Here is an 11,397-nt window from a genome sequence, read left to right as displayed (position 1 = left end):
CTTATTAATGTGGTTGTTAAAATGACAAAGTAAAAATTGATAAATATTTTTTAAAATGATGAAGATATTATGAATGGAAGATCAATTAGTCAACAATGTTGATTGAGTTGTTTACTATGTGTTGAGCTCCATTAGACAATGGGCAGAGGATGAGAGGAGGGGATACTCCTGGGTTTTAAGACAAGTATTTCTATTGTTATAAAAAGGGAGTAGAGAATATGGGAAAAAAATATAATGGAACCCAGTATAGAGTTTTTCTCCCTATACATCCTTCTAAGAAGTGACAACCATTGGAAAGTTTTCTATTGTTATGATAAGCTGGATCCCCCCCACATACACCATGGGGCAATAAGGGTTAAGTGACTTGCCCAGGGTCACACAGCAAGTAAGTGTCAAGTGTCTGAGGCCAGATTTGAATTCACATCCTCCTGAATTCAGGGCTGGTGCTTTATCCACTGTGCCACCTAGCTGCCCCTGATAACCTGTATTTTTAGTAAGTGTTCTGAAGCTATACTATATGTGAGACATTTCTTATTGAAAGTTTAAAAATGGTGGATTTTTATATAAGTTCTCTCTATGAATAATACTCCTTACCCTCTCCCCTAAACTCATCATAGTTCCAATGTCCCAAATTACTTTAAGCATTATTTGCTTCTATAGTCTGATTGTGGAACAGAGATACTTGAAGGGAGAGGACTGATCTAGATCAACTGAACTCCTAAATTTGCCATCTATCTGTTTTAAGGGGGTTTGTGTATAGATGATGGGGAAGCTAAAGTATTGAATATGCTCTGGCTTCACTCTTCCAGAGTCCTGTTATATCATGTACTCATGCAGGGGCTTTTGAGGAGTTTGAGGGGTGTTTCTCCACTAATGCCATCAGCTTACACTCCTACTAATTGTGCCCTTTTCACTGTTAGGTATCAGTGATTAGCACCCCAGTTCCATTTAACTTCTTAACATCAATTAGATTTACAAAAGAATATTTACTTTGAAAATAAAGTAAGGGGCAGCTAGGTGGCACAGTGGATAAAGCACTGGCCCTAAATTCAGGAGAACCTGAGTTCAAATCCAGCCTCAGACATTTGTTACTTACTAGCTGTGTGACCCTGGGCAAGTCACTTGACCCTCATTGCCCCACAAAAAATTAAAAAAGAAAAAAAAAGTAAGAATAAAAGAATAAAAAATTCCCCCAATACCTTGAGAGCACACTCTCTCCTATGCCACCTCAGTTTGGGCAGAGTGGGCTCAAACTTAGCACAGAGTCTGCATGACATTGTACCAAGTTCATCTACCAAACTCACATGCAAATGTGGATGAGTCCTTGCCTTAGTTACCACTGGGCTAGATGGCCTGAGTTTCACTCCCAAAGGTCACCCCTTGTTCTCCCTTCCTTGATGATGGGCTCACTAAAAAAAGAAAGAAATCAACAAACACTAAAACAGGGATACCAAGATAATGGAATGCCCATCATGGAATTTTGCTGGTCTTTTGAAATGAACAAAGCTGGAGTTTCTAATCCCTTCACTTAAAATGGTAAGTATAACTGGTGAGGCAAAGACCCACATTTTGGCATCAGAAAGGAAAAAGCAGGGGCCAGTAGGTGGCACAGTGGATAGAGCACCAGCCCTGGATTCAGGAGGACCTGAGTTCAAATCCAGCCTCAGACACTTGACACTTACTAGCTGTGTGACCTTGGGCAAGTCACTTAACTCTCATTGCCCTTCAAAAAAAAAAAAGGAAAAAGCCCAAGGCCTTTCTCCAAGAGTCTTGTCTTTCACCAGATAGTGACAGTGAAGGAGTCAAACCAAGAAAGAGAAGCCAAAGAAAATGAGGAATTGAGGTCCCCCCCACCTCTAATTCTGGTTATGTATCATAAGAGGAGCTAGTTGAGGTCAGAGACCATTTGGTGGGGGGGACCTCTCTTTGTGTCACTAATACTTAGCAATGTTTTTAGCACATTGCTGACATACTAACTGGCCTCACATGCAATTTGGACAAAATGCATAGGCAATTAACTGTATAAATAAATGTAAGTAAGGATTGTTAAAGTTGTTACAAGTCTTATTAAGTTTTAAAAGCAGGGGGCAGCTTGGTGGCGCAGTGGATAAAGCACTGGCCCTGGATTCAGGAGGACCTGAGTTCAAATCCGGCCTCAGACACTTGACACTTACTAGCTGTGTGACCCTGGGCAAGTCACTTAACCCCCATTGCCACACACACACACACACACACAAAGTATAAAAAGCAGTTGATTAAAAGGAAGACTACAGCCTTTTCCTCAAGATGGTGCCAAAGGCAAAGAAGGAAGTGGTTGCTCCCCCCAAGACGGAAGCTAAGACCAAGGCCTTGAAGGCTAAGAAGACAGTATTGAAGGGTGTCCACAGCCACAAAAAGAAGAAGATCCAAACATCTCTCACTTTCCGGCGACCCAAGACTCTAAGACTTCGAAAGTAGCCCAAGTAACCTCAGAAAAGTGCCCATCGGAGAAACAAGCTTGACCACTATGCCATCATTAAGTTTTCCTTGACCACTGAGTCTGCTATGAAGAAGACAGAGGACAACACCACCCTTGTCTTCATTGTGTATGTCAAGGCCAACAAGCATCAGATTAAGCAAGCTGCAAAGAAGCTTTATGACATCGATGTGGCCAAGGTCAACACACTGATCAGGCCTGATGGAGAGAAGAACGCCAATGTCCGACTGGCTCCAGACTAGGATGCTTTGGATGTTGCCACCAAAATTGGAATCATCTAAATGGTGTCCAGGACAGCTGGGTGGTGCAGTTCAAATGTGACCTCAGACCCTTGACACTTATAGCCGTGTGACACTGAGCAACTCACTAAACCCTCATTGTCCTGCAAAAAAAAAAAAAAAATTATTAAATAAACTCCAGCATACTACTCCTCTACAATAAAGAAAATTCCCAGTAAAAAAAAAAAAAAGGAAGATTACAAAATTGAGTGACGAAATGTGGGCAAAGCATAGGAAATGTCTATATTATTGTTAAGGTGCTGTCTCCAACAGCATTGTCATTGACTGAAAAAATTGTCATTTTTTTTTAGTGATAATAAAGTAAATTTATTTTATAATAAAAATTCCTTTTGAAACTTTCATCATTTGGTGGATTTAAAACAATTGAGTATTCTAAACAAATCATTAAAAGGCCCACAAATTCATTCTCTGATTTGGAAAAATAATATGTTCACTTATTAAAAATTAAGAGCTATGGATGATTAATTTACAGAATATTATTTTAAATGTATTTTCCAACTTAAAAAAATCCCTGTTTTAGTCTACAGATGCAATCTCATTTTACTTGAAAGATCTGTGAATGGATAAAGAATCCATCTATCATAGACAAATATATTAATTTTTTTCTATCTGAATAAGAATAGTTAATAGACTTGTCTTGTGATAGCATTTTAGGGGGGGTGCTGGGTAATGAAGGTTAAGTGACTTGCCCAGGGTCACACAGCTAGTGTCAAGTGTCTGAGGCAGGATTTGTCCTCCTGAATCCAGGGACAGTGCTTTATCCACTGCGCTACCTAACTGCCCTGTGATAGCATTTCGAAAAAAACAAACAAAACATTTGATCTTGAAAAATTTTTGTTTTAGCTATGAATAAATATGGGCTTTCTGGTTTGTCAAACAAAATGATTCAAATTTTACTACTGTTGTAACATCTAAGGATTGCTAAGGATGAAGAGGTAGAGGAATTCTCAAACAACTTGCTATATATTCCAAATTAAATTAAATACACTTTGACACTCATTTACTTCAATTTAAAGGTATGAAAAAAGTGAGAATGATGAAAAACATGGGAAAACTCAGTTCAGGAAGAAGAAATTAGATTGAAAAGTGGCATTAGTTCAAATCCAGCCTCAGACACTTGACACTTACTGGCCGTGTGACCCTGGGCAAGTCACTTAATCCTCATTACCTCGCCAAAAAAAAAAAAAAAGAAAAAGAAAAGAAAAGAAAAAGTGGCACATTACAATGAAACCTCATGCCTTTATAGCATGAACACTTTAAGAAAAGAAATGTGAAAAAAGCAAATGCTGAACATGACAAATGCCAAGTAACCACAGGGAAAATTAATCTACCTATAAATAATAATGAAGTGGGGCGGCTAGGTGGCGCAGTGGATAGAGCACCGGCCCTGGAGTCAGGAGTACCTGAGTTCAAATCCGGCCTCAGACACTTAACACTTACTAGCTGTGTGACCCTGGGCAAGTCACTTAACCCCAATTGCCTCACTAAAAAAAAAAAATAATAATAATAATAATGAAGTACTCACTGTGTGTGAGGCTCTATGCTCAGTTCCAAGGATACAAAGAAACAAAAAATAGTTCTTGCCCTCACTTATATTTTAATGGAGGAGATAACATATAGACAATCAGGCATATGAGATATCTGAGATAGATATCGAGCGATTGGAAGAAGGGAGCATGAGAAGGGAAAGTTCTAGCAGTTTCAAGGAATGGAAAGGTGGCATTTGAGCTAAGTCTAAAAGGTGGCATTCCAGATTTGCGTGCTAGCCGGTGCAAAGACATAGGGATGGGAGATGAGGTATCCTGTGTGAAGAAAATGGAGTTGGTTATTTTGGCTGGACCAACGAGCATGTGGAGGAGATTAGTATGTAAAAAGACTAGAGAAATCAAGTAAGTCATTTAATTGAATTATACTAATAAAACATATAGGAAAATCCATGTACAGTAGGCCAGTTCTAACTTGGGCTGGCCTGGTAGCTCAGATTTAAGATTGGAATTAGATGAGATAGTCATAGAAAAATCTTATAGCTAACCGAAGGAAGATTACTTTGTCATAATAAGAAAAGGAAATTTAGCAAGGAAATAATATTAATTCAGCTGGACATAACTTTTCTGTCTATTGCCCAAGATGGTCTGCCAGTTAGAAGCCTTAGGGAAGAACTGTCAATTCCTTTTACTCTGGATTTTTTTTTTTTGTATCTAAGCCATTCAGAAAGTAAATCAATGGCCCAAGCATTCATACATTGCACTTTAACAGAATGGAAAAGACCATGGATTTGAGTGTTATCTCTTAATCAATTATTTATGTAATGAGAATACTGACTTGTCATTTGAGATCAGAAAAATAAGAAGGGGAAGGGAACAAGCACTTATTAAGTGTCCACTATGTGCCAGGTACTGTGGCAAGCACTTTATAAATATTATGTTATTTAATCCTCACCACAGCCCTATTGATATTATTATTATCTTCATTTTACAGTTGAGGAAACGGAGGCACACAAAGGTTAAGTGACTTGCCCAGGGTCACATAGCTAGTCAGTTTCTGAGACTGGATTTGAATACAGATCTTCCTAACTCCAGGCTGAGCATTCTTTCCACAGTGTCACCAAGCTTCATCTGAGAAGGAGAAACTTATATGATGTGCAGTTGAGACACCTAAATCCTGAACTATTTAAATAAGTAGTTGACAACTGAAAAAAAATGAGAACTGAATAACAGAAATGACATATCATTATAATAATTTCATATAGAAATTTAATCAACGAAAAATGTAATTGCTACAAAAGGACAGGAATAAAAATAGCATCAAAGAATTGAAACATAGGAATAGAAGATCGGCTATTCATGTGATAAAGGCGAGGGATGACATGTGGACAGCCAGTTTACCTCACTGGTGCCCTTGGAATATCAGGAAAAGGAGAGGAAGGCTTTTAGTGTGTTGGGTGGAACCCCTGAGGAGAACTTAGGGGAAGGTGTTGACAAAAGTCATGCTGGATGGGCATCCATGAATGATTTGCATTATGCATCATTGGAGGGAACTCCTGGAGCAATGAGGTCACAAACTATGTAAGTATTTGAATATCATAACTTCTTTGTACTTGTAGAATGAGGACTTTCTGCTGTATCTATTATGAAGAAGTCTTAATTAGTGTTAAACATGGATTTATGAATGTTTTTAACAATGATTTTAAGTCATATGGTTTTTCACAAAATTTAATGATATGCTTTGAAAAAATTTTGCGTACCAAGACAAACCCACCTGTGTCATGAGTAAAATTCACATTGGGGTTCTTATTTTCATAAGTTATAAATATAAAAATTATAAATGTTTTAATAAGGGAATGTTTTTGGTTATGTTATTTATGTTATGTCTTATTATAAAGATTCTAATATATTGTTTATTTTATTTAAAAAAATAAACATTTTTGCGTAGGTATTTTTGTTAAAAGTATGTAGGAGATGTGAAAATTGTTACAAAAAGGAGGAAGGTCCTTCATAAAGCTTGTAAGTTATTGTTGAGGACCATGACATGGAGTTGATATCATGACTTGTACTGAATTGGATTTAAGTGAGGGATGGCTGTGCCAGGTCACCAGCCTCACTCTTTCCTCCAGAGCCATGTGGGTCCAGAGGCAAGATATATATCAGAACAACTGGAGATGGCCCTGGATGTTTTAAGGCATTTGGAGTTAAGTGACTTGCCTAAGGTCACAGAGCTAGTAAGTGTCTGAGTTGAGATTTGAACACAGGTTCTTGGCTCCAGGGCCAGTGCTCTATTCACTGCACACCTATCTGTCCCCAAAGCTTGTAAATTACTGCCTTGTTGGATTAACTGGCTTAAACTTTTTCAAAGATTCTTTGAGCTCTCTCTCTGTGTCTCTGTCTCTGTGTCTCTGTGTCTCGCTCTTTCTCTCTCTCTTTTTGGCAGGACAATGAGGGTTAAGTGACTTGCCCAGGGTCACACAGCTAGTGTCAAGTGTCTGAGGCTGGATTTGAATGCAGGTCCTCCCGAATCCAGGGCCAGTGCTTTATCCACTGTGCCACCTAGCTGCCCCCGTGCTTTTTCTCGTTTCTTGTTCCAGTCTATGGGCACAGACAAGATTTGCTTCTATGACTTCCGATAATTTTCTGTTTTGTTTTTTCCTTTCAACCAATTCTTCCTTTCAAAAAAAAACCAACCCCAACTTTATTCTCCTTGTCAATCTGAAGTGAAGTGACCTTCTTGTAGTGTACTGATTTGCATTTTGTGCCTATCAAGTGATTTCTTGATACACACAGAAAGCCCCAAGTGCAGATGGTGGAAGTTACTACAAACTTCTCTTTTCCTTTAAAACTTGTTTGAAGTGAACCCCTCAGTGATTAATGTGGAAATATGTTTGACACGGTTGTACTACATACCCTATATCAGATTGCTTGCTTTCTTGGGGAGGGAGGAGGAAAGGGGGGGAGGGAGAAAAATGTGGAACTCAAAATCTTATTAAAAATCAATGTTGAAAACTACCTTTACATGTAATTGGGAAAATAAAATAAAATACTATTAAGAAAAGAACCCAGGGCGGCTAGGTGGTGCAGTGGATAGAGCATTGGCCCTGGAGTCAGGAGGACCTGAGTTCAAATACGGCTTCAGACACTTGACATTTACTAGCTGTGTAACCTTGGGCAAGTCACTTAACCCCAATTGCCTCACCAAAAAAAAAACCCCCAAAACCCAAAAACAAAAAGAAAAAGAAGGAAAGAAAAGAACCCCTCAGTGTTCACTTGTGCTCATAGTTAAATCTCTTGGCTTGATGCCATAGGTAACTATTTGATCGCCATGTCTATTTGCCATGTTGCTTCATTATTCATGGAGGATTCTTGAGCAAGGCCTTATTTATAGGGGACCCAGTATAATGATAGGAAGCTAAGTGAAAAAAACTTCATTTGATCCATTAAAGAAAGGCTTAATGGCTGAACAAGTTGTGGTATATGATTGTGATGGAATAGTACTGTGCTATAAGAAATGATGAGTTCAATGATCTTAGAAAACCATGGGAAGACTTTCACAAAATAATGAAGAGTAAAATGAGCAGAACCAAGAGAACATTGTATATAGTGACAGCCATATTATTTTAAGAATGATTGTGAGCAAATAAGCCATTTTGACTATTATAAATACCCAAATTCACTATAAAGTCATATGAAGAAAGATGCTATCTGCATCCAGAGAAAGAACTGATAAATAGAAGTATGTATAAAATATTTTTACACACACACACACACACATATGTTCATCTGTATCTATCTATATACCTATTTGGTTTTTTTTTTGTTTTGTTTTCAGTTTTTTGTTTTGTGGTGAGGCAGTTGGGGTTAAGTGACTTGCCCAGGGTCACACAGCTAGTAAGTGTCAAGTGTCTGAGGCTGGATTTGAACTCAGGTCCTCCTGAATCCAGGGCCAGTGCTCTATCCACTGCGCCATCTAGCTGCCCCCCTATTTGTTTTTATTGGTAGCCACTTGGTGGGCTGAGTGGGGAGAGAAAAAAAGGAAAAAGAAAAAAAAGAAATTTACATGATAACTTTACTAGATATTTAATAGGAATAGCAAGTTGTATATAATAGATTTGCAGTTTCATCTTTTTTGTTATACTATGTTATAGAAATTCTTGTTTATTCCACAAATTAAACAAAACTAAATAAATGTGAAAAAAAGAAATAAAAATCCACCTGCCTCCTATTTCTTTTTACTTCTTCTCTTCTTTCCCTGCTGATCAGACTTTAGACATCCTCCCCATTTTTTTTTCTCTTTAAAACTAAAAAGGGAAATAATTTTCCTTTCTGGTATTAGCTAATAGCTTGATGAACTCATTTACCCAAACAGTATGAGAAGTGAAGAGTTGAGGAGAAAAATCAACTTAAATAAAATGAACATGCATTTATCAGCAAAATACTTACTTTCTATTGCTTATTTTGTTTCTATAGTACTAGTTGCTATAAGAATCGTACTAATTAACAAAATATCCTCAATTAGCTAGAGTGAGAAGAATGACATACATGAAATGATTAGAGTATAAAACAAATATAATAGAGCCATTGGAAAACCACATGCATGATGAGACAGGGATTTCAACTCTTTGCTATAGGACATGCATAATTCTGGGTATCCGCCCTCATCACAGGGTATCATGTAGGAAATTTGGAGACTCCTAGGTTCTTCAGTTAGAGGATCTCTCCCAAAGAGATCAGAAATGTACTTAATGCAAAATGTAGAACAGATATTGACAACTATTCCTTTCCTCTGCCATGAAATAAATGTTTAAAACACAAATGACTGGGGCAGCTAGGTGGCGCAGTGGATAGAGCGCCGGCCTTGGAGTTCAAATCCGGCTTCAGACACTTAACTAGCTGTGTGACCCTGGGCAAGTCACTTAACCCCAATTGCCTCACTAAAAAAAAAAAAAAATTAAAACACAAATGACTAATCAATATGCATGGACAAAGACTTAAAACATGAAACCATAATCTATAATACCTATTGTGCTTTCTTAGGGAATTAATAACTAAAACACCAAAGCACAAAATATTTTGTAGAACTACCAAATAGCCATTTCACCTTCACCTTGACTCTGCAATGTTGGAACCCCTTTTTTAAAGTCTAAATATCTTGGCAAGCTGTTCATAGATAGGGCTCATTTTCCTTGATGAAGTTAATTTTCTCTGATTATAGTTGTTCTATTGGTAATCAATTCTAGCTAAGGAATCCAGAAATTTCTGAACTCCCAAGGTAGCAGCTACTGATGAAAATCCATCTTTCATAATTGCTATTGTGTCAACTACACTCAGGGAAACATTCATCTAGGCTCAGGCTCACCAAAGCAGAATATGTACCTGCTGCTAGGTGAGAGGGGTTGTTATAGCTGCTGAGGGTGTTCAAGGAAGAAACCTTTCCTTCTCTCCATCTCCTTGAAAATCCAGCAGGGAGCACAGTGCTCACAAACTGGGCAGATGGGAAGAGAGTGCCTTGCCAGAAGGTGTAGATGTTCTTTTGTTGTTGTTATTGTTGTTTGTTTGTTTGTTTTTTAAAGTGAGGCAATTGGGGTTAAGCGACTTGCCCAGGGTCACACAGCTAGTAAGTGTTAAGTGTCTGAGGCCGGATTTGAACTCAGGTACTCCTGACTCCAGGGCTGGTGCTCTATCCACTGCACCACCTAGCTGCCCCCCCCCCATTTTTTTTAAGTGAGGCAATTTGGGTTAAGTGACTTGCCCAGGGTCACACAGCTAGTAAGTGTTAACTGTCTGAGGCCAGATTTGAACTCAGGTCCTCCTGACTCCAGGGCTGGTGCTCTATCCACTGTGCCACCTAGCCACCCCCAATGTGCTAAGCTTTTTACAAATATTATTTCCTTTGATCCTTACAACAACTCTGGGAGGTAGATGCTATTATTATCCCCATTTTACAGATGAGGAAACTGAGGCAGACTGGTTAAGGGACTTGTCCAGGGTTGTACAAATAGTAAGTATCTTGACACCAGATTTGAATTCAGGTCTTCCTGAGTCCAGGTTTAGTGCTCTATCTACTGCACCACCTGGCATAGTGCTTAGTACATAATACCACATAGTTTAAAATTTGTAAAGCATTTTATATGTTTATGTAACAGGGTTGGAGATGATGTGATCCCTAACGTGACAGAAGCTGAGAAGCCTGCTATAGAAAAGGCATGATGGGGCAGCTAGGTGGCACAGTGGATAGAGCACCGGCCCTGGAGTCAGGAGTACCTGGGTTCAAATCCGGCCTCAGACACTTAACACTTACTAGCTGTGTGACCCTGAGCAAGTCACTTGACCCCAATTGCCTCACTTAAAAAAAAAAAAAAGAAAAAAAAGAAAAGGCATGACAACATGTAATGCAGGTTCCCTGTATTCTGATTTGTAGTACGTGCCCACATTTTATAACTGATCCCAGTCTGCTAACTACATCATGAGGAGGTAGATTGTGGACTGGCTACGTATTGGAAGTAGAGTGCATCAAAAAAAAAAAAAAGCTAACCTAGAATGAGTCTCTTGGCTAAGGCTCTTTCCAGGCTGAATGGTATTGGATAATGAAGAAGAGCTGCTGAGGGTCTCCTTCCTGGTAGAAAGAGAAGGACCTCTAGCCTTTCTTCACCTAGGAACAGCATGAAGCCAAGATCAAATGGCCTCACTGTCACTTCTTTCTCTGTTTCGCCTATCCTTTCCTGCATTTAGCTGAAGGAGATGGAGATGGCTATGACTTTGTGAGTTTCGAAAGTCCAAGAGAGTGAGCCACCAGAAGTCTAGGGTTTGGAATCCATGCAAGAACTTGAAGTGAATTTGGTGGGATTAACCTCATGTAGAGACTGTTAAGGCTGTTCCCAGTCTACCCAAAGATTGACGTGGTTTAAGGGAGAGAGTACATTCAGGTATTTGGGAAAATATTTGGACTTTTGTTGATTTATCTTGACAGTAAATATTCTGCAAAAGCTAATTGAGGGGCAGCTAGGTGGCGCAGTGAATAGAGCACCAGCCCTGGATTCAGAAGGACCTGAATTCAAATCTGATCTCAGACACTTGACACGTACAAGTTATGTGACCCTGGACAAGTCACTTAACCCCAATTGCCTCACCAAAA

General features: G+C 38.8%; 1 pseudogene; it reads left to right on the top strand.

Annotated features, from left to right (window-relative positions):
- The first annotated feature begins 2,286 nt into the window (after positions 1 to 2,286).
- On the top strand, positions 2,287 to 2,757 carry LOC122727455 (annotated as a pseudogene).
- Positions 2,758 to 11,397: the final 8,640 nt, after the last annotated feature.

This window comes from Dromiciops gliroides, chromosome 5 (assembly GCF_019393635.1).
Source record: "Dromiciops gliroides isolate mDroGli1 chromosome 5, mDroGli1.pri, whole genome shotgun sequence".
Taxonomy (NCBI): domain Eukaryota; kingdom Metazoa; phylum Chordata; class Mammalia; order Microbiotheria; family Microbiotheriidae; genus Dromiciops; species Dromiciops gliroides.
The sequence above is the reverse complement of the archived record's forward strand: the minus strand, read 5'-3'. Positions and strand labels throughout refer to the sequence as shown.